A 9,374-nucleotide genomic window follows, 5' to 3' on the forward strand; every position below is an offset into this window, starting at 1 on the left:
TTTTATATCTAAAATCTTTGTATGTTACCTTTTATGGTAAAGTTTTGTAAGTGTGATTAAACTAAAGATCTTGAGAAGGGAAGATTAACTTGATTCACTTTGATACTCTCAAAATGCCATCACAAGTATCCTTATAAGAAAGAGGTGAGCTGGGCACAGTGGTGCATGCCTGTAATCCGAGCAGCTCAGGAGGCTGAGACAAGAGGATCCAGAATTCAAAGTCAGCCTCAGAGAAAGTGAGGTGCTAAGCAACTCAGTGAAACCCTGTCTCTAAATAAAATATAAAATAAGGCTTGGGATGTGGTTCAGTGGTTGAGTCCCCTTGAGTTCAACCCTGGTACTGGCACCCTTCAAAAAAAAAAAAAAAAAAAGAGAAAGATGTGAAAGGAGTTTTGACAGATATTAGTGGAAAAGGAAATGGGATACTGGAGCATAAAAAGATATCTGGTAAAAAAAATGAAGAAAATTTGAATAAAATATTGATTTTAGTTACTAATAATGTATCAATGTTGGTCTATTAATTGCATTAAATATATAATACTACTAAAATATTAATAACAGGGGAAACTGAGCATGTCATATATGGACAGTGACCTAACTTCAAAAATTTTCTGTAAATTTAAATTTTTCTAATAATAAAGTCTACTTGAAAAACAAAGAAAATCATCAGGTTAGAAATGATGGTGGAATATTATGGACATTATCATCCAAAGCACATGTATGAAGACATGAATTGATTTGGATATAATTTGTATACAAAGAGATATGAAAAAGTGTATTCTATATGTGTAATAAGAATTGTGATACATTCTGCTGTCATATATAAATAAAAATAATTAAAAAAAGAAAAACAAAGTAAAAGAAAAATAAAATTCATAGATAAAAAAAGACTTACGAGAGGGCTTGGGTATATAGCTCAGTTGGTAGAGTGCTTGCCTTGCATGCACAACACCCTGGGTTCAATCCCCAGCACCACAAAAATAATAATAATAAAATAAAATAAAATTAAGAGACATAATATTCAAATATGTCTCTATTTGAACAAAACAATAGTAAAATAATCCTGTTTTGAGACAATTACAAAAAAATTAACATTACTAACATTGAAAACATTAGGAGATTTTTTATTAATTTTGGAGAATTTGATAGTGTCATTGTGATTTTGTGTTTTTAAACGTCCTTTTCAGTTAGAGAATATTAAAGGTGTAAGTATGATGTATATTATTTCAAGTGGGATTTACTTCAAAATATTCTAGCTCCCTCCTCCTCTAAAAAATAATGTAGAACATTTATGGATTTTGAAGCTGGGTAATAGGTGTTTTAGTGTTTACTTGAAAATGTTAACAATAATATTATTATAAAAATACAAATAGGGACATAACATATTATAAAAATTCTGTACATGTGGGTGGAACTTGGCAACTATTGGCTTAACTATAGCGTTATCTAGTTTTCCTTGGGACACTGTTAATATAACTAATTTAAAGAAGTTTTTTACACTTATCATATTTTTCCCAGGAAGTTATTATAATTACTTACTTGCACTTTTAGTACCTGAAAATAAATAAGTGCATAATTCCTGGAAGAACAATGTATTCAAACTAGGATAAATGAAACAAATCCAAATCTAGACAAATCATAAATTATGGATGAGACAGACAATATCTGCCTATGGGAAGTGTGGGAGCAGATTGTGATGCTCAAATTTTATTTTTATAAATAACAAAGGGGATTTATTATATTATATAATGAATACCCATTTGTGGTGTGGATTTCAGGAAAGGCTTGATCTTACAACTCAATTAGGTTACTAACCACAAAAACTGACACCCCTCGTAAAGGGTGTACTAAGATTTCTGATAAGCACTCCCTTATGAGCTACTTCAGTCCTCATTTACAACCAACAGGAAAATTATTGTCATTGTAATAGACATTCTAACTAAATTTCTCAGATTCTCTTTGACTGGAACAGGTTAGGTCAGAAACTTCTCAGTAAATGCAACCAAGAAGAAATGAATTAATTTATTCTAGGTCACATGACTAACAATATACTCGGGCTCAAATCAAAGCCCTAAAACCAAATCACCACAAACAAAAGTCAAGAATTTAGAGGAAGGGAGCCTGTATGCTAGGAAGTTGAATGGCAAGAGCTACCTCAGTAGGGGCTGGGATATAGCTAAGTTGGTAGAGTGCTTGACCTGCATGCACAAGGCCCTTGGTTCAATCCCTAGCACACACACACACACACACACACATACACACACATACACAAAGCCACCTTAGAGAGCCTCTAAGTCATATGAACATTAACAGAAATAGTTCAGAATTCATCTAGGTTGATGTTCACTGTGTCTGCTATCAGATACTCAACTCCTCGCAGCTCCCCTTGTATCTCAAACATCCTTTTAGTGTCAATTTTCTTCTTTGTAAAATGCATCCACAGAAGCCACACTTTTCTTCATAAGTGCCTTCTGTTTTGGTTTATATGTATGTGTGTATTTTTCTACTTTCATTATTTGAAAGATAGTTTCGAGTACCAATTCCAGAGTGACACTAATTTTTTATCAATACTTAGTAAAAAGCATTTTAGTCTTCTCACTTTTTTTATTGCTTATGTGAACTCTTTTAATACTCTGACTGCTAATCCTTTGCTTATGATCTGTCTTTTGCTGACTGCATTTATTTTTCTTGTGGGTTTCCACAAATATAGTATAATGTATCAAAGTGCAAATGTTTTTTTTTTTTTTCATATATACTACTTGTCAAATATTGCTCTTCATTGGGTTTAGGTTTATTTTATCGGTTCAGTAACATTCAAATAATTTCTTATACTTCTTTTGCTTAATTTTCTCTATCTGGAGCTCTGTTTGTACATTTTAACCTGCTAGAGTCAGTCTATCTTCACTATCTCTAGATGTATCTTTAATATTATGTATTAGACTCTCTGTGTTCTATTTTTTTCCTTACCTAATCTTCTCCATCTCATCTGCTGTTTGACCTTTCTGCTGATTTTGGTTTCAACCATTCCATATCTAAATGTTCCATTTGTTTTGGGGCTTTCCCTCAAAATATGTGTATTCATCCTATCAGTTTACTGTTTGCCTATTTTCTTACATATAACTTTTATTCTTTTTCATGTTTTGTACTTTTCCAGAGAGTATCTGATAATTCATTTATATGTAGTCCTTGGGAACACAGATTTATTATTTATAATCTCTGCTGATTCACTGAAAAGTTTGGTCTATTAGCATGCTTTTGTGAGATAAAATTAGATAATAATTTGGAAATTCTATTGTTTACTAACAGTGATTTCTCTTTGATTGGTTTCTGGATCAGCTAAGGAAGTTCTGGTCCAGAATTCCCATGGGTTTCAAGTTTACTGCATTCATTTCAAGATATAGACTGAAGGAGGAGAGGTTACCTGGAGCATTCTCTTCTTATAATGGGAGGCTGGTTTCTAGCCTTTGTTTCTACTTTGAAATGTTATGTATCATTTACAAACCTTATGTCTTTTAAGAAATTCCTCAATAGGTTTATGAAGATAAAATTCCTCAAAGAGAATATATATTCTGTAACTTTGATGTTGTATTTTATTTTATACAAGAAATGTTTGTAAAGGCATATAGTTTCATTTCAATTTAATGATCAGTATTTGTATTTTCATACTCTGAAATGAATTTCTGTCAATGGAGTTCTAGTTTATAGCAACACATCTGTAAGAAGCAAGTATCTGACCCATACCAATTTGACTTGTATCCATTATGAAATAAATTCAAAAAGAAATTGTGGTTATCTTCTATTCATGTTCTCAAAGATGTATGGCCAAACATCAATAACAACCAAGGAACAAACAAACACAAAAGCTGTTTATATCTATTAATGAAAAACAATGAAAATAATTTAGTTTTAAATTTAAGGGAGACTGTATAAGTGATTCTAGATTCTTTGTGTATACTAATATTTACTTTCAGGTAGTTAAAGAACAAATTCACACTTTCAAATCTGGTTGCTAAGCTTGACAGAAATATTATTTGCACCTATAGTTGCTTGGATTTCAGTTGCATTTACCTGTTACCTATTTGGTCTCCTTTTACTTTAACACTATAACAGAGGATGCATATTAAATTTTTTTGGTGCTTATGATATTCTTAATTTACCACTTCTGTCAAAAGTGAGATTATTTTGCATTTGACATTGCTTATAAGTGTAAGAAGTTAAAACTGTTCTAAATATTTCATACAGTTTATGCAATTTTAAAAATATAACTTTATTGAATTCCTTACATAGCAAATTTATAGTTAGGCAACTACAAAAATCCTAGTGATAAATGAATGGAGGCTAAGAGAAATAGCTTCCTCCATCTGTTCCTGCATCCAAAGAATGATGATACACATTAACTTTCATTCAGTTCCTCTTTTTTGCCTTGATATTTCTGTAGCACCAGGCTGCCACTATACCATGAACATGTTCTAGTCCTCTAGCATGATTGCTTAGATTGGTATTACTCGAAAGTATTTGGTATTTCTTCTCTATATAGGTTTGAGTGATTCAGAAGAATGTGATGGAACTGGAAAATAAAGAAATGAGGAACAATAAAAAATTAAGATCAAGATCATTTTCTCTTAAAATATCTCATCCTGGATAAAACTTATACTCACTCATTCAATGCATTTTCATCTTCTGTGAACACTGTGCTTAAATAAAAGCCCCAATTCCATATGCCTCAGGATAATATAACTAAATCATGAACTTGTAGCACTTAGGTAAAAAATGAATTATAGGCAAAGTTGGGAATATGGCAGCTATAGATATGGCACCAGCATAACTATAGCATTGGGACTCCTAGAGTGTTATATTTATAACACTAAGGCTATTGAAATAACCTGGAGTAAGGATCAAATAATCTTTATAATCCTACATGTAATGGTGGGAACAGACCACTATAGTCAGAGTCAGTATAGTCAACGGCTAATGTACAGTATACCTATTTCTGGCTTTACCAGCTTTTAAAGCAAACATATAGTAAAACTATTATTTACTGTTTTGGAGTTAACCAATAACAATAGGAGATAGTAAAAATATAGGTCTAATAGAATGTGTTTTAACAGAAAGTGGAAGATAGAGAAATGAATTAATATTAAAATTAAGTTATTACAACTATTCTGATAAGTGAAATTAGATGTATATAAAAGCAAATTATTAGACATTGTTTTCATTTTAGACAAAATAAGATGATATTAGACTAGATTAGGCAATTGGAAGGTAGATAATTAAGTAGACAGACTGGTAGGAAGGCAGACCAGCAGATAATGAATAAGCAGATCATTTTAACATGTTTTAAATGAATATTTTGAATGGTCTTTTGCAGAACTCTGAATATCTGACAGAATTCAAACATCATGCCCAAACTTGGACTCTATATATTCCATTCTCCAATATTAACTCTTTATCCAATAATACCCATCTCGATTAATGAGAGAAACATTCTCTTAATTTCCCATATAGAAAATTTAGACTCACCCTTATTGGCTCTTTTCTTTTGATTCCATATTCATGCATTGATTCCTATTAACTTGACTTCAGAAGTGTATTTCAAATGTAATATTTTTATTTCTACTACTAAGGTCTTTATTTAAGTTACCATCATTTGTCATCCAGATGACTGCAAAAGCCTCCTGATTCCCCTGCCTCTAATTTTCTCCTGTTCCATTCTACCTGCCAGACTACTTCCAGAATATTTCCCTAAAGAAAAATATGATCCTATCACTTTTGCTTAAAAACCTTCAAGTTTTTATTTTTTAATACATTTCAGGATGAATTCCAACCTCCTTAGTATGTTGTATAGGATCTTAATGATCTGGCCCCAAGGAAACTACTTTCTCAGTTTTCCCCCATTCCAACATACCTACATCCTATGTTCCACCCACAATTACAACTCTATTTTGTAATTCATGCCACTGTACTTTGCAGAGTAGTACAGCTCCATCTGACTTAAATATTCATTCTCTAATAAGTTTGTTCAGGATTATATCTTGTATTAAAATCTCCACGCTTCGAATTATGGTTTGGATATGAGGGGTCTCCTGAAAAGCTCATGTGTTAGTGAATCCACAAATGTTTGGAGCTGAAATGATTCAATAATGATAGCTGTAATGCAATCAGTAAATAAATCAATTTTATGGACTAATGATTTAAATGGACTACTGGGTGGTAACTATACGCGATGGGACACGACTGGAAGGATTAGGTCATTGGTTGTGTGGTTTTTTACTATAATTTTGTCCTAGTTTTTCTCTCTCTTGCTGCTTTCTGGCTTCCATGAGCCAAGCAGTTTTCCTTGGCTATGCCCTTCTGCAATGAAATTAGCCTCAGGCCCAGAGCAATGAAATTAGCCAGTCATGGACTAAACCTCTGTAATCATGAGCTCATGTTAAACTTTTCCTCCTTTAAGATGTTCTTGTTTACTATTTTGTCTTGGTGAGGTAAAGGTGACTACACACCTCCTTTTGGTAGATATCTCATTTTTTGTAATCCTATAGCATATTGTTCATTCAGTCACTCATTTATGAATTCAACAAATATACATATAAACACCTATTAAATATTACATATACATATACATATAGATAGATACAAACTTAGGGGCATATTCTAAGCCAGAAATATAACACTTGTCTAAGTATATAAATGGTAATGAAATCCATTGAAAATGTGAACTGTCAAAGGGGAGATTGAAACCAGGGCACTATACCACTGAGCTACATCTCCAGCCCTTTTTAATATATTTTTTTGAGACAGAGTCTTGCTAAGTTGCTCAAGATCTCTGTATGTTGTTGAAGCTGGCCTTGAACTTGTGATCATCCTGCCTCAGCCTCTTGAGTGGCTTGGATTATAGGCATGCACCACCACACATGGTTTGTACCTTATATTTTAAGTACTGTAATACACACAAAAAAAGAGATTCACTTCCATATCATCAGGAAACCAATGCCTAAATGTGGCAAGTGCTATAACAGGAACCATAAGATGTTATAAAAATCCATAGGCAGTGCACCTGGCATATATTCAATATGTGTTGCAAGGGTGGAGGATTATCTCCCAAGGAAGTTTCTTTGAAAAGGTGATGGCTGAGCCAAGCTTGAAAGGATAAATAAAAATCTCCTCTTTTTAATTGTCCCTCTGCCTGACAAATGAGTGGATTTTTGATGCCATTCACTAAGGAACAGTGGAAAATTGCCAAGTATAGATGAATTTAGGTAAGCTAGGTGATTATGTGTTTGGCTATGTTAGAGATGACATAGGTATATCTAAGTAGTAATGGCAGGCAGATCTAAAATTTAGGAACAAAATCTAAGCTAGAAATATAATCTGTGCATATGCATGTAAAAGGCAGTAGAATTCATGTGAAAGGTGAACTGTCAAGGGGGAGGTTGTGGAATGAGTCAACTGTAAGGAACACTATCATATTGGGTGTAGCAAAAAGAGAGATGTGCTATTGAAATCCCTATCCCCAAGAAAGTTTTCGTTATTCAGTTGCAAGGAGGTGCAGTTAGCTTAGAAGCCTTCAACTGTTCATCTCCTCTGTTTTTATTTATAGTCATGCTATCATCAGGTTGGCCCACTGGCCAATGACTGAGCAATATAGTAATACTAATGCATTGTCATGTGTCCCCAACACAGGACTTTTAAAATGGGCAATCTTTGATCTGCAATTCTTCATTGGGCTGGAAGAAACTATCAGACTGGCACTGTGACCCAACAGTCCTATCAGACTAACCCAATTCCCTTCCATTTCCTAAATCATTCACAAATGAGCCATTTGCATTCCTAACTTCCTCTCAGTGTTCACTTTCTAACAACCCAATCTGCAGTTTAGGGGGAGGTAAGAGAAAATTAACTTGAAGCTTGAAATAATTAGGAGATGCAGGGGAAAAAATGTACATTTCAAGCCAAGGGGGTGGAGTTTTTCATACAGAAAGACTATGAAGACATCAGTTAAAGTGAAGTCTGAAAATTTATCTATATAAAATTTACCAACTGAAGGCTGGAGATGTACCTTAGTGGTAAAAAGTCCTGGGTATAATCCCCTAACCTCCCCCCCCAAAAAAAAAAACAACAACTAAGAGACCATTCATTGATGAATGTGACTCAGTGGAGTTATGAAGGCAGAAGAACAATTGATATGGAATCAGGGGTTATTAAATGAGAAAGGGAGAAAAATCTGTGAGTAGTAGAACTGTGTTGTCAGATCTCTCTTCTGATAAGCAGTTAAGAAACTTTTGCAGTGAAATCTGACAATAAATCTTATAAAAGTAAAAATATCTGGGTTAATTTTATCAACATTATGCTTCCTCAAGATTACAGAGCTTTGGAGATCAGATGCAAATCTTCCAAAGAATATGAGAACACTTGTGTCTTGGGCAGGGAAGGCACTTGGGATACCTCCATATGATCCTCAATTAAAACACTTTAAATAACAAAAACTCTTTGGCTCATAACTTCCTCAGGAGTGCTTTCTAGGAGTTCTTGATATAATCAGATTTGGGGTATAAAGATCTGACAATAGAAGTACTTCTATTTTTTTTTTTTTTGGAAGTCCTTCTTACAGATTACCAAAATTCAGCACCAACTGCAGCAAATGTATAGAATTTAGATCAAGAGTTTTGGCAGGGAGCATGATGGGAAATGAAGGGTGTTTTGCCACTGTTTCTGGGGGCCCTCTGGGTCCCTCAGACCCCAGAAGGGCAGTTGAGTTGAGGACCCTAGGGACAGGCTGGGTCCTCTGCCCTGCAGATACCAGGAGTCTCATTTGCGGCTGCACACTGGTGGGAGCCCGGGCATCCAAGTACCTGTGCACCTATCTCAGTCCTGCTTCCATTACCCCATGGCGCTGATGGCTGATGGCTGTTCTTTTCTAGCCAGGACCCTGCGGGATGCCAGATTCTGTGGCCCAGTCCTGTCCGGCCCACACGAAGTGACTGCTGAGAACTTGGCACCACTGGGTGGTGGCAGGTGTGGTCTGGCAAGAAGAACAGTGGCCACCGAAGTATTAACAGACTTCGAAGGCCCCCCAAAAGCTGGTAGACCGAATAGCTGTGATCAGCGTTACTTAAGTGTGGCACAATCAGGGCCCTAGGGCCACCACTCCCTGCCTATTCAATAATACCTCACCTTCTTCTCTGGTCAACAATAGATAAAGACATTTATCATCCTGGAAGGTGAGTGAAGCCCCTGACAACGATGATGGGGTGGAATGGTTAGCAGCTAACAGGAGGACTTCTGGTTAGCGGCCATCGTGTGGGAACAGTGTCCTACAGTTGGATGGATTAGGGGTTGCAGGGTGTTTGTTTTTTGGGTTTTCCCAACAGAGAAAG

At 34.9% G+C, this 9,374-nt stretch overlaps 1 pseudogene; it reads right to left on the minus strand.

Annotated features, from left to right (window-relative positions):
• The window catches only part of LOC124081604 (large ribosomal subunit protein eL19-like), a 54,539-nt pseudogene extending 45,653 nt beyond the window's left edge, over window positions 1-8,886 (minus strand).
• Between the last annotated feature and the right edge of the window lie 488 nt (window positions 8,887-9,374).

Source organism: Marmota monax, unplaced genomic scaffold, assembly GCF_021218885.2.
Source record: "Marmota monax isolate L192 unplaced genomic scaffold, Marmota_monax_Labrador192_F-V1.1 WCK01_AAM20220418_F8-fsc00067, whole genome shotgun sequence".
Classification (NCBI taxonomy): domain Eukaryota; kingdom Metazoa; phylum Chordata; class Mammalia; order Rodentia; family Sciuridae; genus Marmota; species Marmota monax.